The 15,257-nt window shown below is 44.5% G+C and overlaps 2 non-coding genes across 2 annotated transcripts; both read left to right on the plus strand.

Moving 5' to 3' along the window:
- Positions 1-5,968: 5,968 nt before the first annotated feature.
- trnat-agu (transfer RNA threonine (anticodon AGU)) lies at positions 5,969-6,042 on the plus strand. The gene has a single exon. It is a non-coding gene; the product is annotated as a tRNA-Thr (tRNA).
- Positions 6,043-6,061: 19 nt separating this feature from the next.
- On the plus strand, positions 6,062-6,135 carry trnat-agu (transfer RNA threonine (anticodon AGU)). Its single transcript has one exon. It is a non-coding gene; the product is annotated as a tRNA-Thr (tRNA).
- The last annotated feature ends 9,122 nt before the right edge of the window (positions 6,136-15,257 follow it).

The following is a 15,257-nucleotide window of genomic DNA, read 5'->3' on the forward strand; positions in this document are numbered from 1 at the left end:
GAAGAAACCAGCCTTAAAAGCTTGAAGGTGAAGGGGAGCAGCAGCAAACAAAATGTAATAACAATGAAGAAGTTCCCACAGTACAGAAAACAGAAGAAAATAATATTTAAGTTTGCAAACTTTGAGTATCTCTGATTTAGCTAGTTTTGAGCAGGCAGCCAGCTGAATCAATCTTGCTCTAGCTAAAGGCTATTTCAGATTAGAGCAGACGTTGGATGTCAGCACTGTGATGAACAAAAAGAAAGTGTGTCCAAATCCAAATCATAAAAAAAGCAGCCCAAATAGAGGAATGGTGCAGAACCATAAAAACAAGCCCTCAGGCAGGTTTCAAGCCAAAAAATGGAAAAGGGTAACTCAGCAAAGTGCAAAAAGCACAAAAGGATAGATATCAAATCCTCTGGGCATGAATTGGAAAGCCACTGATCTACTATCCAAGCTCAAACTTTTTAAAGAAATGATGCAGCCATGCTATCGCTCCGACAGTAACAGAATAGATGAGGCCAAGCTGTGAAAACACTCTTAGTAAGTGGTAACAAATGATTACATAGAGTCAATACCTTGGGCTTTTATGAAGAGGACCAGAAGAATCTCACGAAGACATCGAAACTGCTGGAAGATGAGCTGCATCTGGAAGTCCACTTTAGAATTCATCACTTAGAACTGATGTCCTAGAGGCAAAAGCCATCAGAATCAATTTATCAATTTGTCAATAGAATCCATAACAAGGACATCAAAAGTGACTTTTCAGAGGCTGAATTGTCAGTGTGGATAATGGAGTTCACAATATTGGAGTTCAAAATCTCAGAAAAATCGTCTTCATGGCAAAAAGGAAAGGTCACATCATTAATTCACTGCTGGCAGATGACAGAAAATACAAGTCATCATAGCCAGTCAAAAGCATCTGCTAACATTAGATGCAGCAAATAGTATTGACACCATAGCCAGTTCATGAAAAGCAAGCTGTGTGGTCCATTATGCAATTATTTCAACATATAGTATGAAACACCTATTCTAGTATGTTGTATCAAAGGATTCCATATGTATCTCTTCAGACAGTAATTCACTGTGGAAACCAATTACAAACTATTGGAAATGATTTGCCAAAACCACCACCAAAACTACAATGGCTTCTGGCCCTCAACTGAAGGCACTGCGGAAAGTCGTTAGTGAAGGATGGCTTGCCAGGATAAATAATGGATACCCTCAGATGTTTTTGGTCATACAGAGATAAGCTCAGTATCTCAAGAGGAATTATCTTCAAAGGAAAACAAACACTTGTGCCTGAAACTCTTCACCAGGACATATTGTCACAACCACATCAGACATGTGGGCATAAAGTGGATAGGATGAAATGATCTATTGATCTATAAGCCAGGGATAGCAGTGACACTAGAGAGGGTGTAATGACATGGTATAGTTGTATGCTACAGTGAGGTAGAGGATCTCTGCACCCGCCAGAAATTTCCATCAGTTCCTTGTTCCAAAGTTGCCACTGATCTATTTACAATGAATGGACATAAATTCATCTTAGTCACAAATTCTCTGCTTAATGAATTTGTAGAACCATTTTTGGCAATAGGTTGCAGGAAATGGACAGGTCTTTTAGCTAAATGTGTGTTAATTGAGTCATAAACCTTGTGACATCCTCACCACATTACCACAAATTAACCATTCTTGCTGAGCGAATGTCTCGCAGCATTAAATCACTCATGCCAAAGTGCAGAACAATGAAACTGTTACCCATTACACATCTGTTACACATCTAAGCTACATCTTTGGACATGAGCTAACCATTGCCAATAGAGATCACATTCAGAAGGCAAAAAAGAATGATCTTGCCAAGCCACTACCTCTCCAAAATCTCTGAGATGTAGATGAGATTCTCCGCAAACAAGGGACGGTGAAGATGGTACATGGTCAGTGTGCAGATATGACAGTATTTCAACCACACTTAAGTAACATGGTAACCACAGAGGTTAACAAAGTGTCCAGTGACCCCAATTTTTTTTGAAATTGCCATGGATAATGGATCAATGCTGAAGAGGAAAAGACAGGGTTCTTGTTACATACTGGTAGTATGCCAACCTCTCAGCCAGGGTGAAGACTCACCTGCTCCAGCAGTGTCAATGCCATCTCTGACTCCCTTGTTCGCTCCACACTGCCCTCCAACCCCACTACACCCGGCACCTTCTCCTGCAACCGCAGGAAATGCTACACTTTCCCCCACACCTCCTCCCTCACCCCTATCCCAGGCCCCTAGATGACATTCCACATTAAGCAGAGGCTCACCTGCACATCTGCCAATGTGGCATACTGCATCCACTGTACCCGGTGTGGCTTCCTCTACATTGGGGAAACCAAGCGCAGGCTTGGGGGCCACTTTGCAGAACACCTCTGCTCGGTTCGCAATAAACAACTGCACCTCCCAGTTGCAAACCATTTCCACTCCCCCTCCCATTCTTTAGATGACATGTTCATCATGGGCCTCCTGCAGTGCCACAATGATGCCACCCGAAGGTTGCAGGAACAGCAACTCATATTCCGCTTGGGAACCCTACAGCCTAATGGTATCAATGTGGACTTCACCAGCTTCAAAATCTCCCCTTCCCCCACCGCATCCCAAAACCAGCCCAGTTCGTCCCCTCCCCCCACTGCACCACACAACCAGCCCAGCTCTTCCCCTCCACCCAATGCATCCCAAAACCAGTCCAACCTGTCTCTGCCTCCCTAACCTGTTCTTCCTCTCACCCATCCCTTCCTCCCACCCCAAGCCACACCTCCATCTCCTACCTACTAACCTCATCCCACCTCCTTGACCTGTCCGTCTTCCCTGGATTGACCTATCCCCTCCCTACTTCCCCACCTATACTCTCCTCTCCAACTATCTTCTTTTCTCTCCATCTTCGGTCCGCCTCCCCCTCTCTCCTTATTTATTCCAGAACCTTCACCCCATCCCCCTCTCTGATGAAGGGTCTAGGCCCGAAACGTCAGCTTTTGTGCTCCTGAGATGCTGCTTGGCCTGCTGTGTTCATCCAGCCTCACATTTTATTATCCATCTCTGAACAGGTTGATTTGAAAATATTTGGAGGAACAGAACCCAGTGAAGGGAAGTGTACAATGTGGCAATTGTACACGACAGACACCAAAGAATACACCTGGATGACAACAGTGTAGTGAAACACCAGGACAACCATCAACACATTGATGAACATCTGCAGACCAACAATAGCCAAGGGCGAAACTCACACTTCCAGAATATTACACCATAACAAGATTTGGGTGAGTTGTCAAAATGCAAAAGTGATAAATGGGCTTTTAGACTTCCCTACCACTATATAACTAATTTTACGACTATGTCTACTTGTTTTTACTTGTAGCATTTGTAGCTTTGGATGCAAGAGATTATTGTATTATCACATTTGGAGTGGTGTACCTTTAAGAGATCAACATGCAAAATAACCCAAGTACCCAGATATCGCTACAGGCCACTGGCTCTCTTCACTGCAATACCTGAGGCACAGGCTATGCATAGTGATTACTATATAGACTGTGTATCTTTAAATAAACCCATCAGAGGTTGTCAAGTACAAGAATCTCTGCACCTCATTTGTGCTACATTTAGATAGCATGTGAATATTATTATAGGTGTATTCTTAAGTACTTTTGTAGGTCTTGACTTTGTGTAGCTTTTTATCTTGATGGCCGTGAATCCATTGTTGATTGTCAGAAAAACCCATCTGATTCACAAGTGTCCTTTGGAGAAGGAAATGCCAACCTTACCTGGTCTGGCCTATATGTGACTCCAGCCTCACAGCATTAACCTCCCTTCTGGGCAATTAGGCATGGGCAATGAATGCTGCCCTGGACAGCAGTGGCCTCACCCCATGAATGAATAGAGGATTCTGAGAATTCCTAACTAAAAGACTTGGGGAGGACCATGAGAATTATGCAAGTGACCAGCTTCCAACAAAGCATGTCACATCTTGGTACCCTTTTTGTTGTAATGCTCATTCAGAGGAGTACAGGAAAATGGTGGACACAAAACACACAACGAGTAAGGAGGAATGTTGACAGATGTGGAAAGATGACAAAAATAGTTTAGATGGCATTGTTGTGAGATGAGGGTCTTGTCATGAAACTCCAGCAGTGGTGGGCCAGGCTTGATAAACAGCTCTTTTCCTGCCTGGCATTTTCACATGTTTGTAAAATGCAATTTGAGCACTGAGTGTAAGCATATGTATTATGGAAGTATTTTTCCAACAGCACCGTGGGTGTGCCCACACAAGTGCAGTCATTCAGGCAGACAGCTCACCATTACCTTCTCAAGGGCAGTAGGGCTGGGCAACAATGCTCATATCCCATGAATGAATGAAATAAACATTCATCACAATCAAAACTATATATGTATTTTAGCTTTTGTGCTCCTGAGATGCTGCTTGGCCTGCTGTGTTCATCCAGCCTCACATTTTATTATCTTATATATGTATCTTTATGTGTCTTCACTGCTCTGAAGAATACATTCCTTACTTTCTAGTTCTGTTGAGGTTGATTGTGTCAGCCCTTGGTGTCATAATTTGCCATTTCAATGCATTATGCAACCAACTCTTGCCCTATCCATTGCTAGAAGCCTTCCAGTCAGTAACACCCATAACAAATCTGTTTACGAATACAGAATAATGTGCCACAGTAGCTTACTTCTTTCATCATGAACAGCCTCATTATTTCCCTTTTCTGTGCTAGATCAAAGAGGCTGTCATGAGTCATGCTCCTTTTATAACTAATTTTCGACAAATCTGTCGCACAATTATTTGAACACCTCCGGTTCCCTTTATTGTTCAAGGCCCCATTTCCAGCACGATAATAGTACAATAGTCTTACAGCACACTATATAGTTAATAAAATGTGAGGCTGGATGAACACAGCAGGCCAAGCAGCATCTCAGGAGCACAAAAGCTGACGTTTCGGGCCTAGACCCTTCATCAGAGAGGGGGATGGGGAGAGGGAACTGGAATAAATAGGGAGAGAGGGGGAGGCGGACCGAAGATGGAGAGTAAAGAAGATAGGTGGAGAGAGTATAGGTGTGGAGGTAGGGAGGGGATAGGTCAGTCCAGGGAAGACGGACAGGTCAAGGAGGTGGGATGAGGTTAGTAGGTAGGTGGGGGTGCGGCTTGGGGTGGGAGGAAGGGATGGGTGAGAGGAAGAACCGGTTAGGGAGGCAGAGACAGGTTGGACTGGTTTTGGGATGCAGTGGGTGGGGGGGAAGAGCTGGGCTGGTTGTGTGGTGCAGTGGGGGGAGGGGACGAACTGGGCTGGTTTAGGGATGCAGTAGGGGAAGGGGAGATTTTGAAACTGGTGAAGTCCACATTGATACCATTAGGCTGCAGGGTTCCCAGACGGAATATGAGTTGCTGTTCCTGCAACCTTCGGGTGGCATCATTGTGGCACTGCAGGAGGCCCATGATGGACATGTCATCTAGAGAATGGGAGCGGGAGTGGAAATGGTTTGCGACTGGGAGGTGCAGTTGTTTGTTGCGAACTGAGCGGAGGTGTTCTGCAAAGCGGTCTCCAAGCCTCCGCTTGGTTTCCCCAATGTAGAGGAAGCCGCACCGGGTACAGTGGATGCAGTATACCACATTGGCAGATGTGCAGGTGAACCTCTGCTTAATGTGGAATGTCATCCAGGGGCCTGGGATAGGGGTGAGGGAGGAGGTGTGGGGGCAAGTGTAGCATTTCCTGCGGTTGCAGGGGAAGGTGCCGGGTGTGGTGGGGTTGGAGGGCAGTGTGGAGCGAACAAGGGAGTCACGGAGAGAGTGGTCTCTCCGGAAAGCAGACAGGGGTGGGGATGGAAAAATGTCTTGGGTGGTGGGGTTGGATTGTAAATGGCGGAAGTGTCGGAGGATGATGCGATGTATCCGGAGGTTGGTAGGGTGGTGTGTGTGAACGAGAGGGATCCTCTTAGGGCAGATTGGGTGCCGTGGCTTAGTTGGTTAAAGCGCCTGCCTAGTAAACAGGAGATCCTGAGTTCGAATCTCAGTGGTGCCTTTGACAGTACATTATATTGGGCGCCGTGGCTTAGTTGGTTAAAGCGCCTGTCTAGTAAACAGGAGATCCTGAGTTCGAATCTCAGTGGTGCCTTTGACACTATATAGTTAACCATTTTATGTTTTTACTGTTGGTATGATTTCACAGCTACATAGGAATTATTTCCTGTTATTAATGCATGTTATTTCAATCTTTTGATGTTATTAAATCCAGTGAGCCATCTTATTCACTGAAGTAGAATACTGAAGAAGCTGAAAATCTTAAATAAGTACAGAAGGTGCTGTAAATGTCCAGCAGATATAGCAGCACCCATGGAGACAGAAACAGAGGCAACCGATGTCCTTTCATCAGAATGTTTCATTTTATGCACTTAATGTATTTGCAATTTCACTCTGGCATAGTTGAAGACTTTCAAATTTGCTGGTTACAATCAGTATGAGACCACAGCTAATTTAACCCCTGAACCTCGGCAACATGTTGCCATTCCATTATCTGCTGGAGAGAGCTGGTGTAACTTTGGGGATAAGGGTTCTGGAGCAGCCTTGAGATAGAGAAGTACAGAAGACAAGCCCAGTGTAGGAAAGGCCTAAAGTTTCATTATGGTTCTTGTCTGAGCAACTTTGCTGTTCCTGGCTGGACAAAGGAAAGTGTTATTTTATCAGAAGTATCTCAGCAGATTCTCAATCTTCCCCACACTGTTTATTACCCAGTTGAAAAGCAGTGGAAATGTCCATCATTAGAACCATACTAAAATTGCCTTTGGAGAGGTGTCTGATTCCATCATTAGACCCTAAAATATCAGTACAAATGAATTCAAATCCTTTGGACTAATTGCTTGGCCAGAGAAATGGAAAAGACTAAGACATCATCTTCAGTTTGCTACTAAGGCAAATACTTTACCAGTCTCACTGCTTCATACAACATCTTCCCTTCCTCACCCTCACCAGCCCCAATCCCCCTGAGCCAACTGTCCTGTTGGATCTGAAGCCTGGATAGTGAGAACTGAGACTGCTCATGTGGTTGATTCCTGAACCACCATATCCTGGCAAGAAGCCATTTCTGTGCTATTCTCCCATTGCAGCCACAGTGAATGGAGTTTTAACTCGCACAAACTATTACACCTTGTCCATAACATGCTGTCTCTTCTGTCTCCTGCAGCTATGAATGGCATGTGCACAGACTTGGTACCTAAGAGAACAGCTTATATAAATCAGTAGGCCAAGCAGCACCTTAGGAGCACAAAAGCTTTTGTGCTCCTAAGCTGCTGCTTGGCCTGCTGTGTTCATCCAGCTCTACACTTTGTTATCTCGGATTCTCCAGCATCTGCAGTTCCCATTATCTCTCTCAGCTATACAAATCATTCTGCCTGTTTACCTCTGAGGAAGATGTCACAGATTCTCCAAATGATGCGCCAGAAAGACCGCATCCTGCACCCTCCACTAAATCAGATGTTGCCATGAGGGTTTAGGCAGCTGGCCAATGGATACCAATATCTGCAGATATAGGCTGCATGTGGCTGATGTTCATGGAAAGTGCCGAGAGATGTTGGTGTCCGGTGTCCAGCATAGAGGTCCTTTGGAGCAAGTGGCGAGCTGAAGTCACTAGGTACCTGGTCTGACTTCCGTGTCAAGAATTCTTATTGTCGAGCACATTTCGCACATTTAGTTATGTTGGGAAGCTGATTAAAGAGAATGTGCCTTTAAAAAGGTGTTAAACAATTAATAATTCCCTAAAGGACAACACATGGCTTCCTAACAAAAAGTTCACCTCACCATTTGGCAAATGCATAAACATACTGTGATTGGATCTTGACACAGAGACGGGTCCCGCTGCCCGATTCTGCCACAAATCCCATCAAAGTCTGTACTATTCAGGGCCCCACAAAACTCCACCCAACATCTCTTATTGGAAAATTAAATTTTACAAGTGCTGTACTTTGTTATTTTGGCAGAAATTTAGTGGTTGGAGATTTTTAAAAGAACTTTTTAAACTTTTCCTGTCTGCTTCTTTTGTCTCCCTTATGATTCTATTCCTCTGTATTTCATTGCCTGTACATGACTTAAGTCTCAGTTATGCTTCCTGGTTGAGATGCAATGGCCAAAATTATAAGCTCTTCACTCATGGGGGTGAGATGTTTGCTGTTCTTGCAACCTTCGGGTGGCATCATTGTGGCAGTGCAGGAGGCACATGATAACATGTCGTCTGAGGAATGGGAGGGCGCGTTAAAATGGTTCGTGACTGGGAGATGCAGTCGTTCGTTGCGAACCGAGTGAAGGTGTTCTGCAAAGAAGTCCCCAACCCTCCACTTGGCTTTTCCAATGTAGAGAAAGCCACACCGGGTACAATGGATACAATATACCACATTGGCAGATGTGCAGGTGAACATCTGTTTGATATGGAAGGTCATCTTGGGGCCTGGGATAGGGGTGAGGAAGGAGGTGTGGGGGCAAGTGTAGCATTTCCTGCGGTCGCAGGGGAAGGTGCCGGGTGTGGTGGGGTTGGAGGGGAGTGTGGAGCAGACAAGGGAGTCGCGGAGAGAGTGGTCTCTCTGGATGGCAGACAAGAGTGGGGATGGAAAAATAGCTTGGGTGGTGGGGTCGGATTGTAGATGGCGGAAGTGTCGGAGGATGATGCGTTGTATCCGGAGGTTGGTGGGGTGGTATGTGAGAATACGGGGAATCCTCTGGGGGCGGTTGTGGTGGGGGCGGGGTGTCAGGGATGTGTTGCGGGAAATGTGGGAGACGCAGTCAAGGGTGTTCTCGACCACTGCGGGGGCAAAGTTGCTGTCCTTGAAGAACGTGGACATCTGGGATGAGCGGGAGTGGAATGCCTCGTCCTGGGAGCAGATGCGGCGGAGGCGGAGGAATTGGGAATAGGGAATGGAATTTTTGCGGGAGGGTGGGTGGGATGAGGTGTATTCTAGGTAGCTGTGGGAGTCGGTGGGCTTGAAATGGACATCAGTTACAAGCTTCTCAGTCTCCATCTCAGGCAACCAGCTTGTAACTGATGTCCGTTTCAAGCCCACCGACTCCCACAGCTACCTAGAATACACCTCCTCCCACCCACCCTCCTGCAAAAATTCCATCCCCTATTCCCAATTCCTCCACCTCCGCCACATCTGCTCCCACGATAAGACATTCCACTCCCGCACATCCCAGATGTTCAAGTTCTTCAAGGACCGCAACTTTCCCCCCACAGTGATCGAGAACGCCCTTGACCGCGTCTCCCGTATTTCCCGCAACACATCCCTCACACCCCGCCCCCGCCACAAACGCCCAAAGAGGATCCCCCTCATTCTCACACACCACCCTACCAACCTCCGGATACATCGCATCATCCTCCGACACTTCCGCCATTTACAATCCGACCCCACCACCCAAGACATTTTTCCATCCCCACCCCTGTCTGCTTTCCGGAGAGACCACTCTCTCCGTGACTCCCTTGTTCGCTCCACACTGCCCTCCAACCCCACCACACCTGGCACCTTCCCCTGCAACCACAGGAAATGCTACACTTGCCCCCACACCTCCTCCCTCGCCCCTATCCCAGGCCCCTAGATGACATTCCACATTAAGCAGAGGTTCACCTGCACATCTGCCAATGTGGTATACTGCATCCACTGTACCCGGTGTGGCTTCCTCTACATTGGGGAAACCAAGCAGAGGCTTGGAGACCGCTTTGCAGAACACCTCCTCTCAGTTTGCAACAAACAACTGCACCTCCCAGTCGCAAACCATTTCCACTCCCCCTCCCATTCTCTAGATGACATGTCCATCATGGGCCTCCTGCAGTGCCACAATGATGCCACCCGAAGGTTGCAGGAACAGCAACTCATATTCCGTCTGGGAACCCTGCAGCCATATGGTATCAATGTGGACTTCACCAGTTTCAAAATCTCCCCTTCCCCTACTGCATCCCTAAACCAGCCCAGTTCATCCCCTCCCCCCACTGCACCACACAACCAGCCCAGCTCTTCCCCCCCACCCACTGCATCCCAAAACCAGTCCAACCTGTCTCTGCCTCCCTAACCGGTTCTTCCTCTCACCCATCCCTTCCTCCCACCCCAAGCCGCACCCTCATCTACCTACTAACCTCATCCTACCTCCTTGACCTGTCCGTCTTCCCTGGACTGACCTATCCCCTCCCTACCTCCACACCTATACTCTCTCCACCTATCTTCTTTACTCTCCATCTTCGGTCCACCTCCCCCTCTCTCCCTATTTATTCCAGTTCCCTTTCCCCATCCCCCTCTCTGATGAAGGGTCTAGGCCCGAAACGTCAGCTTTTGTGTTCCTGAGGTGCTGCTTGGCCTGCTGTGTTCATCCAGCTTCACACTTTGTTATCTATGCTACAAAGTTTCTTCTCCATAGCCTGTGTTTGATATCATCGATCTGCTCCATGTTCAGAAGACAGACTGGTTGATAGGCTTAGCTTCCAGGGAATTAGGAGACAAGGCCAGGCGGCTTACACATCACAACCTGTGCGTGAACTTCTCCCAGTTGAGGTGGGAGGTAGTCTGATCCGATGGCGGGGGAGGGGTGCTGGTTGCAGACAGCCATCTCAGTTCTGTGAATTGTGTTTGCGTATCCTCCACAGAACTCAATTCTGCTCCCATTTGGCTCTTAAATGTTTTGAAAAGTCCAGGGTTTCATCCATCATTGCAGGTGATAGGGTTTTTGCTCAATCATGCAAGGGTACTCTTATGATTCCAAAGATGGTATGCTATTAAGTTGAAAAAAGAAAGTAACTAATGCAAGTGAAGGGGATAGCAAGAATTGCAGAAACTGGAGTCAGAGACAACACAGGACAGAGCTGGAGGAACACAGCAGGCTGGGCAGTGTCAGAGGAGCAGGAAAGTTGATGGTTGGGTTGGAACCGTTCTTCAGAAATGAGAAATGCAAGTGAAATCTTTTCCTGTGTTTGGGTGAACGTGGCAGTGTTCAAACTGTTTCAGAATGGTTGGGCAAAATGGAGAAAGGATATAAAATAGATGTATCAGATATGGCAATCACTAATAGACAGAGAATGGCGAAAGAAAACATGACACGACACTCGGATGAATGTTACAGAAGGAGATTTAAAGAAACAGCCAGTGAAATTAATTATATCCAAGCTGCTTTTCTTAGAAAATCACTACAAAGCAGCGTGATGTCCAATCATTGGATACTGCCACCTATAGTATGGGTAAACTACAGTGAGGCAGTCAGACAGTGAAGCTTTTTAAATTTGTGAGTAAGTCATATTCACATTCAGCAATTTCATTGTGCTGCTTTTTCATCTTGAAGTTTAATTGTATTTTTATTTAATGTTGGTTCAAAGGTGTGTTCCATGTAAAATCATTCAAGATATTACAGCAGCATCTGAGCATAACATATTTATTGCTACAGATTAATGCAATAGTAATGTAAATTATGTCCTTTATTAGTGAAGAACTGAAAATATATGGATTGCCTTTTGTATTTATGATAATATCCCACCTCATTTTGAGGAGGGGTCAGTATGGCCCCTTATTTTCATTCCCTACATTTTTGCTTGTTACTGAGGTTGGCAATAACACCTATTTACTTTGACAACTGACATTTTATTCACACCCATCACTTGTCAGACAACACAGCTTGCACAGACTTGAGGCGCAAACCTTCTCTTCCTGTACACGCTTCTCTTGTCCAGCTTCAGTATCACGTTCAAAATAAAAGTTTGATCAAACTTCTCTGCAATTCATTCAGATTTTCACCAATTACACTTCAGGGTTGTTTCCATTTGAAAATAATTCAATCAGATCTTATTTACATCTGAAATCCACACATAGTATTAGGTTAGAATACCATTGAATGCAAGCTGGCTGGTAAATGTCCTCTAATTAAAGTATTCATTAGGCACAAAGAGGATTTTGTATTCTAGACTGCAATGTTACTCATACAAATTGTACCTGGCTACATTGGGTGCAAGTCAATTTCAGTAAAAACTGCATAGATTCAGACAGTAATTGTGTTGTAAATCCTTCTATTTGTCAGCATATATTTTTGTGTTCAGAAGCCAGAAATGTATGATTTGTAATACAGAGAACACACTTAGTCACAAGATGAAAGTATTCAATTCTACCCAGTAACATGTTGCTGATTGCAACATTTTTAATAAACCATTCAAGGCAATTCAGAGGTCACTGAAAGAAGGTTCAAAAGTTACAGGATGAGATTGACGATATAAGACAGGGAGGAATCATTCAGCTCATCAAACCAGGCCCACCATTCTTGATTGTGGTCATTGCTTCACTGACATTTTCCTCTACTATTTCCAAACCCTTAACAACATTTGTCTTCAGAAACCTACCAATTTCTCTCTTGAACCTGCAAAGTGGTTGGGTTTCTGCAACCCTCTGAGGTAGGCAGTTCCAAAGATTCACCTCCTTGTGAATGAAGAAGTTCCACTTCATTTCAGTCTTAAATGGCTTGCCCCTTATCCTGAGATCATATCCATTGGTTCTGTTGTCCCCACTCACACAAAACATCCTGCTCATATCCACCCTGTCATGACCTGTAAGAATTCTGCAAATTTCAACAAGATCACCTCAAATTCTTTGAAACTCGGAATAAATACAAATCTCTCCTCATAAGGCACTCCCTCTTTGGCAAATATATCCATCCTTAGATAAAGAGGTCAAAACTGTACACCGTTCTTCTGGTCAGGCCTCACCAAGGCCCTACACAACTGGAATAAGACATCTTTACTTATACTGAAGCTGTCTTAAAATGGATGCTAACATACTATTTTTTTTCCTCGTCTTTCTAATTACTTGCTGCTCAAGCAAGTGACACACGGGCACAGACAGCTAGGTCCCTTTGGACACCTACACTTTTCAATCTCTACTGTTAAGAAATTTTGAACCTTCCTTTTTCTTCAACCAAGGTCAATAAATTATTTCACTTGTCACTTAATGCTTTTAAGTCCTCTTCAAGTGTCCTTGCACCCTCCTGAGAATTTACATTCCCACTCTGTTTAGGGAATATTACAATTGGTCCTTAGATCTAGATCATTTCTACAGATTCTGATCAATTTTAGTTCTGATGCTTGCAGTACCCCGCTAGTAATAGCCTGCCATCCTGTAAATGACTTGTTTATTCCAACATTCAGTTTTCTGTCCATTAATCAATTTTCACGCTGCACTATATTTCCTCCAAGGGCTTTAATTTTATTTACTGGCCTCCTACGTGGGGCATTATCAAGAGCCTTCTAAAATTCATCATACATCACATTCACTTGTTCCCAGTGTCAATAATACAAATAAGATCCACAAAGCTCTTCAAACATTTGTCAGGTATGATTCTCTTCCATAGATTATACTGTCTCTGCCCAATTTTGCCATTTTTTTCCAAGTGTCCAGTTTTCACATCCTTTCTAATAATTTCTGACATATTACAGATCTCAAGTCAGCAAGTCAGTAGTTCTCCAGTCTCCTACATCCTCACTTCTTAAAATAAATGGGTTGTATTTGCTACCTATCCATCAGCAGAAACATTTCCACTATCTTCAGGGTTATAAAAGAAAACAAATGCATTCACTATCTATATTGCTACTTCCTTCAATTATGAAAAGCATTTGGTCCAGGAGATTTATTCATCACTTAATCCAGCTAATTTTCCAATTTCTACCTCTTTCCAAATTTTTTTCTAGTTCTAGTTCCTCAGTCCTTTAGTACTTCTAGAAGATTTCCTGTATTCTCTTCCATGAAGACAGTCACTGAATAACTGTTTAGTTTCTCAGTTTCCTCTTCGTTGTGAATTCTTCTGCCCCCAGTTGTAATGGGCCAACAACTATCCTTGATAATCTTTTCCTTTTAGCATATTGAGCTGAGGTTTTTCAGTCTGCTATTGCCTCTCAAATCTCATTGTGCATTTTCCCAAATCACCCTTGCCAACCTTCCCTCAGAGTTCCCTTTGCTCCGATTTAAGACTTTATTTTCAAAATGAACTGTCTCACATCAAAACATCACGTGGCTTTTGAGAATGCCAGAAATAGTGTTAAACCAAAAGATTTAGAAACATTTATGACACAGTAAAGGACGGACAATAAACTGATAAGGAAAGGAAAACAAAATAGGAAAGCAAGCTTTCAGGTCCAAAGACCCTTCTTGAAGAAAGGGGCATAGCCTCAAAATAAATGGGAGCAGATTTAGGACGGAGTTGAGGAGGAACCTTTTTCACCCAAAGGGTTGTGAATCTGTGGAATTCTCTGCCCAGTGAGGCAGTTGAGGCTTCCTCATTGAATGTTTTTAAGGCAAAGAAAGATAGATTTTTTGAACAGTAAAAGAATTAAGGGTTTTAATGAGCGGGTGGGTAAGTGGAGCTAAGTCTGCGAAAAGATCAGATATTGAATGGCACAGCAGGCTTGATGGGCCTGTGTGTGTGTGTGTGTGTGTGTGTGTGTGTGTGTGTGTGTGTGTGTGTGTGTGTGTGTGTGTGTGTGCGTGTGTGTGTGTGTGTTTGGTTCTGTTGTGGCTAAATAGTTCAATCCCGAAGCTGCGCAATCTGCCTTTGGTGGAGTATGCAGTGTTCAATCGGTCATGCTTGAAGTAATTGATGCCTCTGTGGATGTTCCTTCTCCCGTTGAGTGTACTAGGGCAAGTGATTGCCACATGTTGGTAGGGATGTTACATTTGTTTAGGGAAGCCCTCAAGGGTGTCTTTGTAGTACTTCTTCTGACCTCTTAATGATTGCTTACCATTGCAGAGCTTGGAGTAGAGCATTTGTTTAACAAGTCTTGAGACAGGCATGTGGCCATTGTGGCCAGCCCATTGCAACCAGTCATGCTTGATACTATGGATATTGGCCTGAGAGAGTACGCTCACACCTGTCCTGCCAGTGGAATTCGCAGGACTCTGCAAATGCAGTACTGGTGACAATTCCAGTACTCCAGGCATAACTTGAATTCTGAAAACCACGGACCAAGCTAGTGCAAATGTTGACACTTTCTGCAGATATGCTCATCTTGAACACAATATGCATCCATGACTTCTTACGTTTCACAGGCTATATACTCCTCACAGTTGAGTTGCCCTGCCATATGTTAACTGTGCTAACCTATGTTCCCTCTAAAGTTTCTTGCAATTGCATGGATGCCCAAGAATTATACATGGCGGTGACTTCCGGATCTAGAAGACAATGTGACCACATACTAATCATTGTACATGGGGTCTCTGAGCAGCAAGAAAGAATATC

Source organism: Stegostoma tigrinum, chromosome 22, assembly GCF_030684315.1.
Source record: "Stegostoma tigrinum isolate sSteTig4 chromosome 22, sSteTig4.hap1, whole genome shotgun sequence".
Lineage (NCBI taxonomy): Eukaryota > Metazoa > Chordata > Chondrichthyes > Orectolobiformes > Stegostomatidae > Stegostoma > Stegostoma tigrinum.